The following is a 16,312-nucleotide window of genomic DNA, read 5'->3' on the forward strand; positions in this document are numbered from 1 at the left end:
TTCCTTTTACATTTTTGCCCATTTGTTCAATATCATTATCTTTATTTCATTCTCCATTGATTCACCCAACCACTATTTTCATCTTTCAATCTTTTTTCACTTCTTGTTTATCATCTTCCCTTTTTTAATTTGGACACATTTTTAACACCTATTTTACTTTTGAATTGTTTCTCTCTTCTCATGTTCCTTCATATTTTGAATTTCTTTTTATATCCCTGTTACTTCTTCCTTATTCCTTTATCTTGTTATCCTATTGCATCTCTCAGTTTTATCCTCAAACTTTGCAGTTCTGTCATCCATCTCAACACACCATGGATTAGCTCAGCAACACAAAGATGCACATCTTACTGATTCGATTGTGAGTTTACTGCAGCTTCGACACCAATGGGATATGATTTCATATTAATTTATCTAACACACTTTCCTTCCCTTTCCATTTCTTTGTGTTCCTCATGCCATACCCTATTCTTCAGCTCAATGGCTGGGAAAATGACCTGCCATAGACCTTCACCAATGATGCTTTGTACCCAGGTGTATAAAACAGTGCAGCGTGAATTGGTCCCTTTTCCCTCCTTTCTGTGCAATGTGATTTTCCGTGTTGGCACGGCTGCCTAACCCTTGGCTGGATTCTCCAATTCTGGGGCTATGTCTGGGGCTGGCATGGGGAGAGTGGCGTTTTAAGCCAGAACAAATGGCGCAAAACGGCCACTGATTCCCTGTTTCTCTGGGAGCTAGCAGGATGGCAGTGTAGAGCATCCAGCTCTAGCAGCCGATATGCCTTGGAGAAGTGCTTGGTCCATGGCCGCACATGCGCATAGCGGCAGCCTGCAGCTTCTGCACTGTGCTACATGGCGGAGGCCACTCGTGGACCCAGCCCGCAAAATAGCCCCCCCCTTCGGCCGGCGCGCACACTGCAGACCTCCCCCCCACCGCTCCCACAGTTCCCCCAGCCCCAAATAATGTCTCCCCCTGCCCACGAATCGGCCCTCCTCCGACTGTGGCGGTGCTGGACTGAATCCGCAGCCGTCACGCTGAGTTCCCGACAGGGGACAGGCATTGTCTGAGGCCATCAATACATGGCGTGGCGTACACCTAGTGTACGCCACTATGGAGGAGGCGGAGCATTGTGAAAGCGGCGTTGCCTCCGACTTGGTCGGGAACCCGGATTCTCCAACCTTTCGCCAAATCCGATTTCGGCTTTGGCAACCGGAGAATCTGTATCGATACCATGCCACACCTAAGTTGAAAGTGCTTAATGTTGACACTTGGTGCAAAAGGAAAGCAAAGTGTTTCATTCCTCTTTTCGTCTCGCACCCCCTTTTTTGTTTCTCATCTTTTGTTGTTTTCATTTTCAATTTTCCTGATTGTCCTTTTTAACCTTTGATTTACTCCATGTTAATTGAATTATTTCTCTCTTATCTTGATCCTTATATTACCTGTGTAGTTTTAAGATATCAGTTAATCCTTCCAATGAGGGGCAATGAGGACAAGCACTCGTGGGCAACGATCCTCTGTTCACATCTGCATAAAGTAAAAGTGGTATCACCATTTTAATTTGACTTCATTTCGTGGTAGAATTCATAAGTTAAAGAGGAATGTCAGTAATGGTGAATGGACAACTTTACTTCTTTTTGTACCAAGTTTCAACGAAGAGCAGAATGATGTGCAAATTGATTTGTTGCAGCAATGATCTCGATTAACTGCTCAATTATTAAATGGACATTTAGTGAGGAATTATAAATGTGAAGCATGCATCATTGACTCAAAAACCACAATATAATTCAATTTTAGGTTGCCTACCTGAGAACACTTTGAATCTTGGCAGTAGTGGGAGAGAAACTCACATTATCCAGGGTAAAATTCCAGATTCTCAGCAGTTTCGATGTCAGTTAACACAAAATTGTACAGTTGGCTTTTTATTAACTGCAATATTTTCTCCAGTGTCCTGTGTAGCTGAATGCATGTTGAAGCTCAGCCAGTGTTAAAGTGTAGCCAGAGGGAGATGCAAGGAAGGATTAGGTAGGCCCCCCGAGTCAACTCGAGGCAGGATAGCCTTCTTGCTGATTCAAATGCAGAACAAAATAAGAAGAAAACAGAAAACCTATCTGGTAAAAAATGAAATAATTAAGATAAGAGAAAACAATTATATTGTTGATCACCCTCTCCTCATTGAACAATAGGCTCCTCATAATTAGTGATAACTAAAGCATTATTAATGGCATCAACATTAATACAATTTAGGTTCTAGACTAACTGACATGGCTCTAAATAAATCAATATTCACAGTGGAAGAATATTCATCCTGGACAGTATAGACCAGGTGTAGCCAAACTTTGCAAACCTCAGAGATGCAGACAATAGCCACCAAACATTTGAGAGTCTCAAGATACGGACATCCTTTACAGACACATCTTTATTACCATTGCACACACTACATGTCCTTCCTCCCCACTCAACCCCACTTACTCAATCATGCTCTTCCTCCTGGCTCAGCCCCACTCACTTCTGCCCCTCCTCCTATTCCATCCTGCCTGGATGTCTCCACCTTGCCAGGATGTGGGAGAGCTGGAATGGAAAGAAAGGACTGTCAGGGCCCAAACCCAAGGCATTTGCCACTTTCAGCTTCCTTGCCGCCACCCCCCCCCCCCCCCCCCCTACCCCCCCTGGCCATGCTGTTAGTCCCTCTCCAAGCTTGGCCTCACACCAATCCTGTGGCATCCTCCCACAGCCGAGGTCACACCAGGCAAACAGTCCAGTGGGGAAAGTTTGATGCGGAATGCCTCAAGAATACAGTCTGGAATCTCTTTTGTAGCAATTTCAGAAACACAATTCAATCTGAAATAATCTTTGCATTTCTATCTTTATAAAGCAAATGTAAACTGACCTAATAGAATTGAATGGTATAAAAAATATGGGCGGGATTCTCTCAGCCCTGGGGCCGGGCTGGAGAATCCCCGCGACCAGCGCGAATTGAGCTACGATGCCCCGGCGCCGATACGCGATTCGCCGCAGACCGGAGAATCGGCGCCATTGGCGCCGGTGTGGTAGACGCGGTGCCTGTCGCGGGCTGCTCTATGAGGGCCTCCCCCACACCCCCACTGATACTTGAACACCAGACTGACGGTTCTGTGGAATATCACAAGTGCAAAAGCAATTCCAAATGGTAACTTGTTAAAAATATAACAACCAGATGGCATGATAAAGGTAGTTAACAATCTGGATTCTTGGTGCAGAGGCAACTGTCAAAAGCCAGACTTAGTATCCAATTTTGTGAAGAGGGTGCGTTTTTGCTAATTTGGAGAGAATTTCATCCACTGATCCCATCGGATGACAGAGGATCTCACCTTTTACTGACTTGTTTAATTGAGTCAAGTCCATGTGGAGTCTAATTTAACCATTAGGCCTTGATACAGGCTGGAATTCTCTGGTCATTGCAATTCACTTTTCCTGATGGCAGCACAAACCAGCCCGTGGATTTCCTGGTGGTGTGGGGTGGCTTCTATGGGAAACTCCATTGACAAGCAGCGGGAGTATTGAATCCTGTTGCAAGCGAACGATGCACCACCGAGAAACACACGGCTGGGGAACCGGAGAATCCAACCCACTGTGACCATTCCAGAACAACACTTTGTTGGTATGGTTACTGGAGAGATGGCCCCTTATTGTAACAGGTGTTCAGTCTTGTTCTTGGTTTTTCTCACTGTAAGGAGACACAGACTTATCAACCGCTCTTAGGATAACATGTTATTTTGTGTACAACTTTCCTAACACTGAAAATAAGGATGGAAATTCATTGCTGAATACATTACTGAACTGCTCATAAACAATTTCACCAACCTTGTAAATCAGCCTCAACTGCAAGCATGCTTTCCTGCTCAACAATGATAAATCTTGGTTCTGTATAACTTACCCTAGTACCATAATCTTGATAAGTGTTGGCATATCATTTTCAGTGGAGTTGTTCCTTGGTGTTGCAACTGAATGGAGGATGGCTGTAATGTGATATTTCTAAGCCAGCTTACTTTATCAGATGATATTGAAACACTTTCAGGGTATCTGGCTTGAATTCTGTGGGGTGATCATCAGCTTCTAATTTAATGCTCCAATAATTATTTTCTGCTTTTTAAATTTATCCCAGGACGGTTTGTTTTTACAGTGACTCCTCCACTTAGGATCCATAGAATCCCAACAGGGCATAAGGAGGACATTCGGCCATCGGGTCTGCACTGACCCTCTGAAAAAACACCCTACCTCGGCTCACTCGCCTGCCCTATCCCTGTAACCCCACATAACATTCACCTGTGTACTCATCACAGCAGTCTACATCCCACCCCAGGCGGAAGTGAAGAAAGCACTTGACGAACTAAACTCCACCATCAACAAGCAAGAAACAAATCACCCTGAAGCCCTGACAATTGTGGCTGGAGACTTCAACAAGGCCAACCTCAGGAAGGTTCTACCCAAGCTCCATCAACATACCTCCTGCCCCACCAGAAGTGCAAACACCCTGGACCACTGCTATAAGAGCATCAAAGGTGCCTACCGCTCCATTCCCTGACCACACTTTGGCAAATCCGACCACAAGTCAGTACTCCTACTTCCGGCCTACAAACAGCAACCAGTCAAGAAAACCGTGCAGTACTGGTCCGAGGCATCAGAGGACACTCTGTGATTGCTTGGAGTCTATGGACTGGTCCATATTCAAGGCCGCGGCAGCTAACCTGGACGAGTACGCAGCCACCGTCACAGACTTTTTTCTAGAAAGTCTGGAGTGATTCTCCGTTTTTAAGGGGGCTTGCAGGGCCCTGGAGTGCTCCACGCAGCTTCGGCTGCCAATACGGGGCCCTGCACTTCCGGCCACGGGTCCGCGCATGCCTGTGGCGCCGGCCCCGCGCGACATGGCGGACCCACACAGCGGGCCGGTGGCGAAGAAGTAGGCCCACCCAGATCGCGCGCGCCCACCGATCGGTGGCCCCTGATCGCAGGCCTGGCTGTCATGGAGGCCCCCTCCGGTGAAGGATCCCCCCGCCTGCCACCTGGACGGCCACCGCAGCCGCGACTCTGAGCTCCTGCCGGATGGAACCATACGTGAACCACGCTGGCGAGAACTCGGCCAGTCATCCATGGAGAGTCACCGCGGGAGCCTCTTTCAATTTGCCCCGCCTGGCATCACCTCCACTGCGCGTGACTGACAGGAATTCTCCAGTCGGCGGAGATTCGAGGGATGGCGTCGTACCCGATCGAGGGTCTGATGCCCCATTCTCTGCCCCCGCGCTGAGCGTGATTGCGACGCGGTGGCTCAGAGAATCTCGGCCAGGACCTCTCGTTTTGGAATGCCCCTCAAGAGAAAACATCCGCTCTATGTCTACTTTATCCATACCTTTTAGCATTTTGTCTACCTCAATTTGATCTCCCCTCGTTCTTCTGAACTCTAGAGCGTATAAGTGCAATTAGTCAAAGAGAAAATGCTGGAAAATCTCAGCAGGTCTAGCAGCATCTGTAGGGCTGTAGGGAGAGAAAAGAGCTAACGGTTCGAGTCCAGATGACCCTTTGTCAAAGCTGTAATTACAGAATGGGAGCATGAAGGATATCACAGAAGGGATTATGGAATTAAATTCATGGATTATTTCATAATTGTCAGCCATAATTGCTTCCTGCCTAGCAGTCTTCAAGCTCTGGTCTTCAACATGGGTTCTTAGAATAGGCGGCAGGGAATTCTTAAATTCCTCGAAGGGAATAACCTCTTTTAAAGCCTCAAAGGTGGTATCAACCCCCAATACTGGTACCCACTTATCAAAATTGTTCTGCTTAACCCTTTCTTTTTTTTAATTAAATATTTTATTGAAAATTTTTGGTCAACCAACACAGTACATTGTGCATCCTTTACACAATATTATAACAACACAAATAACAATGACCTATTTTATAAACAAAAAATGAATAAATAATAAATAACAAAAATGAAAACTAGCCCTAATTGGCAACTGCCTTGTCACAAGTAACACTCTACAAAAATATAATTTAACAGTCCAATATATAATTATCTGTAGCAACAACCTATACATACTATACAGTATATATTAACAACCCTGAGAGTCCTTCTGGTTCCTCCTCCCCCCCCCCCTCCCCCCCCCCCCCCCCCCCCCCCCACCGATCCTGGGCTGCTGCTGCTGCCTTCTTTTTTCCATTCCGTCTATCTTTCTGCGAGGTATTCGACGAACGGTTGCCACCGCCTGGTGAACCCTTGAGCCGACCCCCTTAGGACGAACTTAATCCGCTCTAGCTTTATAAACCCCGCCATGTCATTTATCCAGGTCTCCACCCCCGGGGGCTTGGCTTCTTTCCACATTAGCAATATCCTGCGCCGGGCTACTAGGGACGCAAAGGCCAAAACATCGGCCTCTCTCGCCTCCTGTACTCCCGGCTCTTGTGCAACCCCAAATAGAGCCAACCCCCAGCTTGGTTCGACCCGGACTCCTACTACTTTTGAAAGCACCTTTGTCACCCCCATCCAAAACCCCTGTAGTGCCGGGCATGACCAAAACATATGGGAATGATTCGCTGGGCTTCTCGAGCACCTCGCACACCTATCCTCCACCCCAAAAAATTTACTGAGCCGTGCTCCAGTCATATGCGCCCTGTGTAATACCTTAAGCTGAATCAGGCTTAGCCTGGCACACGAGGACGACGAGTTTACCCTTCTTAGGGCATCTGCCCACAGCCCCTCCTCGATCTCCTCCCCCAGCTCTTCTTCCCATTTCCCTTTTAGTTCATCTACCATAGTCTCCCCTTCGTCCCTCATTTCCCTATATATATCTGACACCTTACCATCCCCCACCCATGTCTTTGAGATCACTCTGTCCTGCACCTCTTGTGTCGGGAGCTGCGGGAATTCCCTCACCTGCTGCCTCGCAAAAGCCCTCAGTTGCATATACCTGAATGCATTCCCTTGGGGCAACCCATATTTCTCGGTCAGCGCTCCCAGACTCGCGAACTTCCCATCCACAAACAGATCTTTCAGTTGCGTTATTCCTGCTCTTTGCCACATTCCATATCCCCCATCCATTCCCACCGGGGCAAATCTATGATTGTTTCTTATCGGGGACCCCCCCAAGGCTCCAGTCTTTCCCCTATGCCGTCTCCACTGTCCCCAAATCTTCAGTGTAGCCACCACCACCGAGCTTGTGGTGTAGTTCCTCGGTGAGAACGGCAATGGGGCTGTCACCATAGCCTGTAGGCTAGTCCCCCTACAGGACGCCCTCTCTAATCTCTTCCACGCCGCTCCCTCCTCCTCTCCCATCCACTTACTCACCATTGAAATATTAGCGGCCCAATAATACTCACTTAGGCTCGGTAGTGCCAGCCCCCCCCTATCCCTGCTACGCTGTAAGAATCCCTTCCTCACTCTCGGGGTCTTCCCGGCCCACACAAAACCCATGATGCTCTTTTCAATCCTTTTAAAAAAAGCCTTCGTGATCACCACCGGGAGGCACTGAAACACAAAGAGGAATCTCGGGAGGACCACCATCTTAACCGCCTGCACCCTCCCTTCCAGTGACAGGGATACCATATCCCATCTCTTGAAATCCTCCTCCATCTGTTCCACCAACCGCGTTAAATTTAACCTATGCAATGTGCCCCAATTCTTAGCTATCTGGATCCCCAGGTAACGAAAGTCCCTTGTTACCTTCCTCAACGGTGGGTCCTCTATTTCTCTACTCTGCTCCCCTGGGTGCACCACAAACAACTCACTTTTCCCCATGTTCAATTTATACCCTGAAAAATCCCCAAACTCCCCAAGTATCCGCATTATTTCTGGCATCCCCTCCGCCGGGTCTGCCACGTATAGTAGCAAATCGTCCGCATACAAAGATACCCGGTGTTCTTCTCCTCCCCTAAGTACTCCCCTCCACTTCTTGGAACCCCTCAACGCTATCGCCAGGGGCTCAATCGCCAGTGCAAACAATAATGGGGACAGAGGGCATCCCTGCCTTGTCCCTCTATGGAGCCGAAAATATGCAGATCCCCGTCCATTCGTGACCACGCTCGCCACTGGGGCCCTATACAACAGCTGCACCCATCTAACATACCCCTCTCCAAAACCAAATCTCCTCAACACCTCCCACAAATAATCCCACTCCACTCTATCAAATGCTTTCTCGGCATCCATCGCCACTACTATCTCCGTTTCTCCCTCTGGTGGGGCCATCATCATTACCCCTAACAACCTCCGTATATTCGTGTTCAGCTGTCTCCCCTTCACAAACCCAGTTTGGTCCTCGTGGACCACCCCCGGGACACATTCCTCTATTCTCATTGCCATTACCTTGGCCAGGATCTTGGCATCTACATTTAGGAGGGAAATAGGTCTATAGGACCCGCATTGTAGCGGGTCCTTTTCCTTCTTTAAGAGAAGCGATATCGTTGCTTCAGACATAGTCGGGGGCAGTTGTCCCCTTTCCTTTGCCTCATTAAAGGTCCTCGTCAGTACCGGGGCGAGCAAGTCCACATATTTTCTATAGAATTCGACTGGGAATCCATCCGGTCCCGGGGCCTTTCCCGCCTGCATGCTCCTAATTCCTTTCACCACTTCTTCTACCTCGATCTGTGCTCCCAGTCCCACCCTTTCCTGCTCTTCCACCTTGGGAAATTCCAGCCGATCCAAGAAGCCCATCATTCTCTCCCTCCCATCCGGGGGTTGAGCTTCATATAATTTTTTATAAAATGTCTTGAACACTCCATTCACTCTCTCCGCTCCCCGCTCCATCTCTCCTTCCTCATCCCTCACTCCCCCTATTTCCCTCGCTGCTCCCCTTTTCCTCAATTGGTGTGCCAGCAACCTGCTCGCCTTCTCCCCATATTCGTACTGTACACCCTGTGCCTTCCTCCATTGTGCCTCTGCAGTGCCCGTAGTCAGCAAGTCAAATTCTACATGTAGCCTTTGCCTTTCCCTATACAGTCCCTCCTCCGGTGCTTCCGCGTATTGTCTGTCCACCCTCAAAAGTTCTTGCAGCAACCGCTCCCGTTCCTTACTCTCCTGCTTCCCTTTATGTGCCCTTATTGATATCAGCTCCCCTCTAACCACCGCCTTCAACGCCTCCCAGGCCACTCCCACCTGGACCTCCCCGTTATCATTGAGTTCCAAGTACTTTTCAATGCACCCCCTCACCCTTAGACACACCCCCTCATCTGCCATTAGTCCCATGTCCATTCTCCAGGATGGGCGCCCTCCTGTTTCCTCCCCTATCTCCAAGTCCACCCAGTGTGGAGCGTGATCCGAAATGGCTATAGCCGTATACTCCGTTCCCCTCACCTTCGGGATCAATGCCCTACCCAGCACAAAAAAGTCTATTCGCGAGTAGACTTTATGGACATAGGAGAAAAACGAGAACTCCTTACTCCTAGGTCTGCTAAATCTCCACGGGTCTACACCTCCCATCTGCTCCATAAAATCTTTAAGTACCTTGGCTGCCGCCGGCCTCCTTCCAGTCCTGGACTTCGACCTATCCAGCCCTGGTTCCAACACCGTATTAAAATCTCCCCCCATTATCAGCTTTCCCATCTCTAGGTCCGGAATGCGTCCTAGCATCCGCCTCATAAAATTGGCATCATCCCAGTTCGGGGCATATACGTTTACCAAAACCACCGTCTCCCCCTGTAGTTTGCCACTCACCATCACGTATCTGCCCCCGTTATCCGCCACTATAGTCTTTGCCTCGAACATTACCCGCTTCCCCACTAATATAGCCACCCCCCTGTTTTTTGCATCTAGCCCCGAATGGAACACCTGCCCCACCCATCCTTTGCGTAGCCTAACCTGGTCTATCAGTTTCAGGTGCGTTTCCTGTAACATAACCACATCTGCCTTAAGTTTCTTAAGGTGTGCGAGTACTCGTGCCCTCTTTATCGGCCCGTTCAGCCCTCTCACGTTCCACGTGATCAGCCGAGTTTGGGGGCTTCCTACCCCCCCTTGTCGATTAGCCATCACCTTTTTCCAGCTCCTCACCCGGTTCCCACGCAGCTGTATCTCCCCCAGGCGGTGCCCCCCCACCCATCCTCCCCCATACCACTCCCCCCTCTCCCCAGCAGCAGCAACCCAGTAATTCCCCCCTCCCACCCCCCCCCGCTAGATCCCCCGCTAGCGTAATTACTCCCCCCATGTTGCTCCCAGAAGTCAGCAAACTCTGGCCGACCTCGGCTTCCCCCCGTGACCTCGGCTCGCACCGTGCGACGCCCCCTCCTTCCTGCTTCTCTATTCCCGCCATGATTATCATAGCGCGGGAACCAAGCCCGCGCTTCTCCCTTGGCCCCGCCCCCAATGGCCAACGCCCCATCTCCTCCACCTCCCCTCCTCCCCCCATCACCACCTGTGGGAGAGAGAAAAGTTACCACATCGCAGGATTAGTACATAAAACTCCTCTTTCCCCCCTTTTTAACCCCCCTCTTTGCCCCCCACATTCGCCCCACCACTTTGTTCAAACGTTCTTTTTAATAACCCACTCATTCCAGTTTTTCTTCCACAATAAAAGTCCACGCTTCATCCGCCGTCTCAAAGTAGTGGTGCCTCCCTCGATATGTGACCCACAGTCTTGCCGGTTGCAGCATTCCAAATTTTATCTTCTTTTTATGAAGCACCGCCTTGGCCCGATTAAAGCTCGCCCTCCTTCTCGCCACCTCCGCACTCCAGTCTTGATAAACGCGGATCACCGCGTTCTCCCATTTACTGCTCCGAGTTTTCTTCGCCCATCTAAGGACCATTTCTCTATCCTTAAAACGGAGGAATCTCACCACTATGGCTCTGGGAATTCTGCTTAACCCTTTCATATTCTGCTAAAGTCTGTCCCGGCTTTCTCCTTAAATTCTGAAACCTCTGCCTATTTGCTTCAGGAGCCAACCCATATGTGTCCAAAATAGCCTTTTTACCACTCTCGCTCTGACAGGGAAACATGAAATTCCTGTGCCCGCCCACTAAGTTTGCCCTGCATGGGTAATGTCCACTTTTCTCCTGGCCACTCCATTTGGGTTGCTATTTTCTAAAAAAGCTCTAAGAAAAGCTTTCTATCTCCTGATAATCGAATTCTGGGAGGGCCTGTATAAATTTAAACATATTGCCACTGGGTCTGTTCTAGGATTAAGCACCTCATTAATTTCTGGTAGCTTCCTGCTCATTTGCAGTGCCTTCATCTGGAACTCTCTTTTTCTTTTTCCACCCTCTCTCTTTCTTTTTGCTCTCTCCTCATTTCCATCTCCATTTCCTTTTGCTTCATTTCTATTTCTTTTTCTTGTCATTCTTGCTTCAGCTCCCTTTCCTTTTTCTGCAACTCCATTAATCTTTTTAATTCCCTTTTGTGCTCTAACTGGAACCAAACTCTCTGCGGCTTAAGTTCCCCACCAGAAAACATCCCTGATACTACACTGCCTCATGGGCTCTTCGTTTTTCCTAGCATCTCTATCAAATTTAAATGTTGAGCAATCAGTTCAATTATCTCTGCCTTCCTAGCTCTAGCTGGTGCCACTATTTTTAATTCACCTACCAGTTTGAGTAACTTGTCTTTACAAAGCTATTTAAAATAAACCAGAGTTAAGTCATCCAACTGAAGAAAACTCTCAGCAGTTTCCAAAGTCATCCTGTTATATTACTACAAACCTGGTGTCTCTTTTAATTTATACTGCAACCCAAATCCCGGACCCTGGGCTAGTGCGCGGTCAATTCCAGTTCCACAGGCCCCGGAGACACAACTGTTGCTCGTTTTAGCCTTAATTTAATTGCTCTTGCTCTGTCACCTTTGCTCTTGAGCCGCCAGGTATCTTTCTGATACCGCCACGTGGTTCAAGTCCGAGTAATGATTAATAATCCAACACACCGCTTAGTAAGAGTTAAATCAACGCTCATTTATTATATACAGCAATTAATACTTATACATTAATTCTGCCTCTAAGCTACTTCCTACAACTAACAGGCCAATACTTAACTTTGGAAATTGCCCACCAGGCCAGGGAAACAAATGGCCTTTCGTATGGGTTCTGTGCCTGCGGGATTCAAAGCTGGTGCAGGTCGATAGTCAGGAGTGTCTATCTGGTAGCGATCGTTGGAGTAAAACTTATGTTCTCTGCAGAAGGGTCTCAAAGGGTGCGGAGAGGAGAAGAAGGGTCGATTTGAACTTGGCCCCTATTCTTAGAGTCCCCAGGGGCTTCCCGCCTCTCGGGGCGGACCTTGTACCTGGTTCCAAGTGATTGGACTTCGTCCCAATCACTTGGTTCAATATTCTCCAGTGCTGGAGCGATTCCTTGATCGATGGGTGGTCATTTACCTCTCTTTGTGTCAGCTCCTGCTGGCGCCGAAAGGTCTGGGTTGGCTTTGTGTGTCTATTTTGTATCAATTGTCCCCGGGGATTGCTGATTAATATCTAGATGGCTGGGGTGTTGGTATGTTGATTGCTGCAGGTATCGATTCTGTCTGGCTTCTCCAGAGACGAATACACTGTTTTACCAGCAGCTGTCTGTTTGCGTCCTGTTGGCTGATTTTCCCATCAGCCTCTTCCGTTCGCCATTTTAAATCAGGGTTTGGCCATTCTAATCGGGAGTTATCCATTTTACATGGCTACACAACACAACTGAAGTGAATTAACCAATAATTCTTCTAAAAGTACCCAAAATCTTTGGCCCTTGACCCTCCAATATTTACACTCACCAGGTTTGTCAATTTAAACATAATTACTGTGTATTTATAGAGAAGACATATGAAATCTACAGTGAATACAGCTGCTTAATGTCAAGCTAGTGTCTAAATCCCGCTTAATTACCGGACTCTCTACACATCCACACAAGACAGACAAACATTGAGGGGTAGAAAGGGATACAAAATAATAAAGATTAAGGTCAAAAGATAAGAGTCTTTGCTTCAGATAATGAGTTCTTCAGTGCACTTTTTAAAAATTGTGAGTGGTTTAAAATCTTTTGTGTACAGCCCATAATTGCAGCTAGCATTATATTACTCACAGCTTTTCCAGGAGAGGTCCCTGACTTCACATCAGATTCTGTTTTTTGTTTGTGTTTTACGTCCTTTCTTTCTTGAGACACTTTTACCTCATATCAAACCTTGCCTCATGGTTTCACATCAAGCCTTTGCAGTTCCAAGAGAATGGTATCCAGCTCTACTGAAGAGAGAGCGAGAGAGTCCTTATAGTTGCCTTATAGACAGAGTTTAACTGAATCCTTTGGGAGAAAAATAGTTGGAATCCTCCACCCAGACTGCATAATTAAAAGTGAAACCAAAATGGAACCTCGTGGCTCTGAGAAAAATTCCAGAGGTATAAGTTACATGTTACCGGGTAGGCCAGAGTCCTTTGGGCCAATTCATTGGCCACCAGCCACATCAATCATTCCAGGTCATTACTGATATCAGCCTAAAACAGCACAGCCTTCTAGATTTTTGTGTTTGAATTAAAGGCTATTTGCCTTAAAGTCACAAGTCCATTAAACATCCATGGATCGTAAATGCAACAGCAGAAACAAAAGAAAGGGGAAACACGGGAATAAATAGGGAATAAACAGGAACAAAAAGGTAAGACCCTTACGGCACCTAGTGGCTTTCTTCTGAGTATAAAGCATTCCAGAGGCTTCACTGTCGACTGCTTTGTTTAATGAATAACATTAAATTCATTTTGCTTCACTCAGTAATTTTCCACAGGAACAAACTTTGACCAGAGGGACCTTTGTCATGTGTGAAGGTCCTTTAGTAGCTTTGCCTTTTCTTTGTGAAATGCAATTACTTCATCTTGGGTTTTCTTATAAATTAACAGAGTCTCAGTGTGTTTAGCCTGTTGTTCCTTCATTCTGTTATGCAAAGGAGTATTTATTCCTAAGTGATGCCAAAAGGACATGTGCTGGTTTCGAATTTGACCTTGAAGGACAATTAGCTCTCCTTTCACCTACTTGATTCCACGTTCAACACTTTCCTTCTTATTCTGCACTTTACTCCATTGCCTTGTTGCTATGGATAGCTCCAATGCTGCTTTTCCTGAAGTAATACTAGATTTCTTCTTTTTTAACTCCTGTTTTTCCAGGCACATATTGGCTCCTCAAAGAGTATTTCAATGCCATAACATCTTTGAATGCATTTTCTGCCTGCTGTTGTGCATGTCCGCACAAAATGGTTGAGTTTTCCCATCTCCTGCATCAATTTGACAACAATGAAATTCAGTGTCATTATTTACTTCTGGTCCCTTTGTGACACCTTAGAAAGTTGATTTTTCATATTTCACATAGTTTCGTTCATTGACATTATCGTCATTTTTAGAGATACAGCCTTCAAATCAACTTTGATGCAAACATTTTCCAACCTTATTTGCTTTTCCTTTTACAGGGTCTGTGTATTTTGAACTTAATCAGATAACTTCCCTTCATTCATAGTCAGCTGTTCATTCCACACTGCCACCTGCTGTTGCAGTTTGTTTAATGTGTAAAGATCTGGGGCGTCACTCTCCGACCCCCCATCGGGTTGGAGACTTCAGCCCCCGCTGAAGTCTCCGCTCCCGGAGATTGGGCGGGGGTGGGAATCCGGCCGCGCCGGTTGGCGGGACCCCCCGCTGGATTCTCCGGCCCGGATGGGGCGAAGTCCCGCCCAGGAATTGCCTGTCCCGCCGACGTAAATCAAACCTGGTATTTACCGGCGGGACCAGGCGGCGTGGGCGGGCTCCGGGGTCCTGGGGGGGGGGGGGCGCGGGGCGATCTGACCCCGGGGGGTGCCCCCACGGTGGCCTGGCCCGCGATCGGGGCCCACCGATCCGTGGGCGGGCCTGTGCCGTGGGGGCACTCTTTCCCTTCCGCCTCCGCTACGGCCTCCATCATGGCGGAGGTGGAAGAGCCTCTCCCCACTGCGCATGCACGGGAAACTGACAGCGGCCGCTGACGCTCCCGCGCATGCGCTGGGAAACTGACAGCGGCCGCTGACGCTCCCGCGCATGCGCCGCATTTCCGCGCCAGCTGGCGGGGCAACAAACGCCATTTCCGCCAGCTGGCGGGGCAACAAACGCCATTTCCGCCAGCTGGCGGGGCGGAAATCCCTCCGGCGTCGGCCTAGCCCCTCAATGTTGGGGCTAGGCCGCCAAAGATGCGGAGCCTTCTGCACCTTTGGGCCGGCGCGATGCCCGTCTGATTGGCACCGGCTTTGGCGCCAGTCGGCGGGCATCCCGCCGTTGGGGGAGAATTTCGCCCAACATCTGGAAAGTACTTTGTAACTCTGGTGCGCTTGTGTGGTTTTCTTGAGTGATGCTATTACTCTTTTGTAGCTTTACTTGAGGGTTTCTATCCCACTTTTTACTCTGTCAGTACGAAGTTTAAAATATTTCTCAAAAACTTCTAATATTTTATTAAAGCTGGTTGAGGATTCATCAAGTCTTGCTTTAGAGTTATTTCTTCCACTCAGTCACCAAACGTGTGTTAAAATATAATAACTTGTATTTTTCTGATTTCTTACTTAGTCGTGATGTACAATCTCAAAATTATCCCCTCCAGACAGTCAATAATGGGTTTGGTTCTTATCTTAGCCTAAATTAGTCTGGTAGTTTTCATTTACTATCCATGGCTGTTTTTCATTACTTGTGAGTACCTCATTAATTTTTCTCCCAACATAGCTCCACAGTAACCGTATTTTGCCTTCTCTTTATTCTGACTGAACTGATCATGTTTTGGTGGGTTTCCATTGTGCTGTCAAGGCTGTTTAAAAAAAACTTATTTCCTCTGCAAGAAACCTTTAAAATAAAATGCCTGAGTCATCTTCTGGATTTTTAAATCAGAGAAAATATAGTGGAAGGTGATTGTTAAGCTCTGCCTTCAGTTTTAAACCTTTTAATTCAGTCGAGGCTGACCACCACATGTTCTGGTGTCAGCAGTGTGCCAATAGCTGCAGCTTTCTGAATTTCAAGATGCTGTCGCTGTTCATTGGGAGACAACGGAATTCCCCGGCTTGCTGGTTTTGACAGTCTTACCGTGGCGATCGTGCTCAGCCTGATAAAAACAATTAAACACCACCTGCCTGCAGAGTTTACTAGCTCAGTATTTATTTTTAAAGTCACAAATTCATTGAATCCTGGATTTTACTTACCTTTAGTTGGGTTTAAGAAGTCTCGATTCTGCCAGAGTATTTAATGAACTATTTACCATATATCTTTGAGCAAGTTTGGACTTGGTGTTAAGGCGTAGACCCAGGTATTGGATTTTTAGCGGTGGTGTTTTACAAACCACACATCTCTGACAGAAATGTTTGAAGATTTCTCAAGACTTGCTGTAGCCTGGGATTTTAAAAGATTTA

The 16,312-nt window shown here is 47.5% G+C and overlaps 1 long non-coding RNA gene across 2 annotated transcripts in view; it reads right to left on the reverse strand.

Moving 5' to 3' along the window:
• Window positions 1-13,466, reverse strand: part of LOC140425784 (uncharacterized) — a 30,885-nt gene extending 17,419 nt beyond the window's left edge. For both annotated transcript variants that reach the window (XR_011948002.1, XR_011948003.1), the window contains exons 1-4: window positions 13,000-13,466; window positions 2,467-2,565; window positions 1,801-2,105; window positions 1,437-1,521 (exon numbers count right to left, since the gene is read on the reverse strand). This is a non-coding gene — a long non-coding RNA (uncharacterized lncRNA). The remainder of the gene's footprint in view (window positions 1-1,436; window positions 1,522-1,800; window positions 2,106-2,466; window positions 2,566-12,999) is intronic.
• Between the last annotated feature and the right edge of the window lie 2,846 nt (window positions 13,467-16,312).

The sequence above is a fragment of the Scyliorhinus torazame genome, chromosome 6 (genome assembly GCF_047496885.1).
Source record: "Scyliorhinus torazame isolate Kashiwa2021f chromosome 6, sScyTor2.1, whole genome shotgun sequence".
NCBI lineage: Eukaryota > Metazoa > Chordata > Chondrichthyes > Carcharhiniformes > Scyliorhinidae > Scyliorhinus > Scyliorhinus torazame.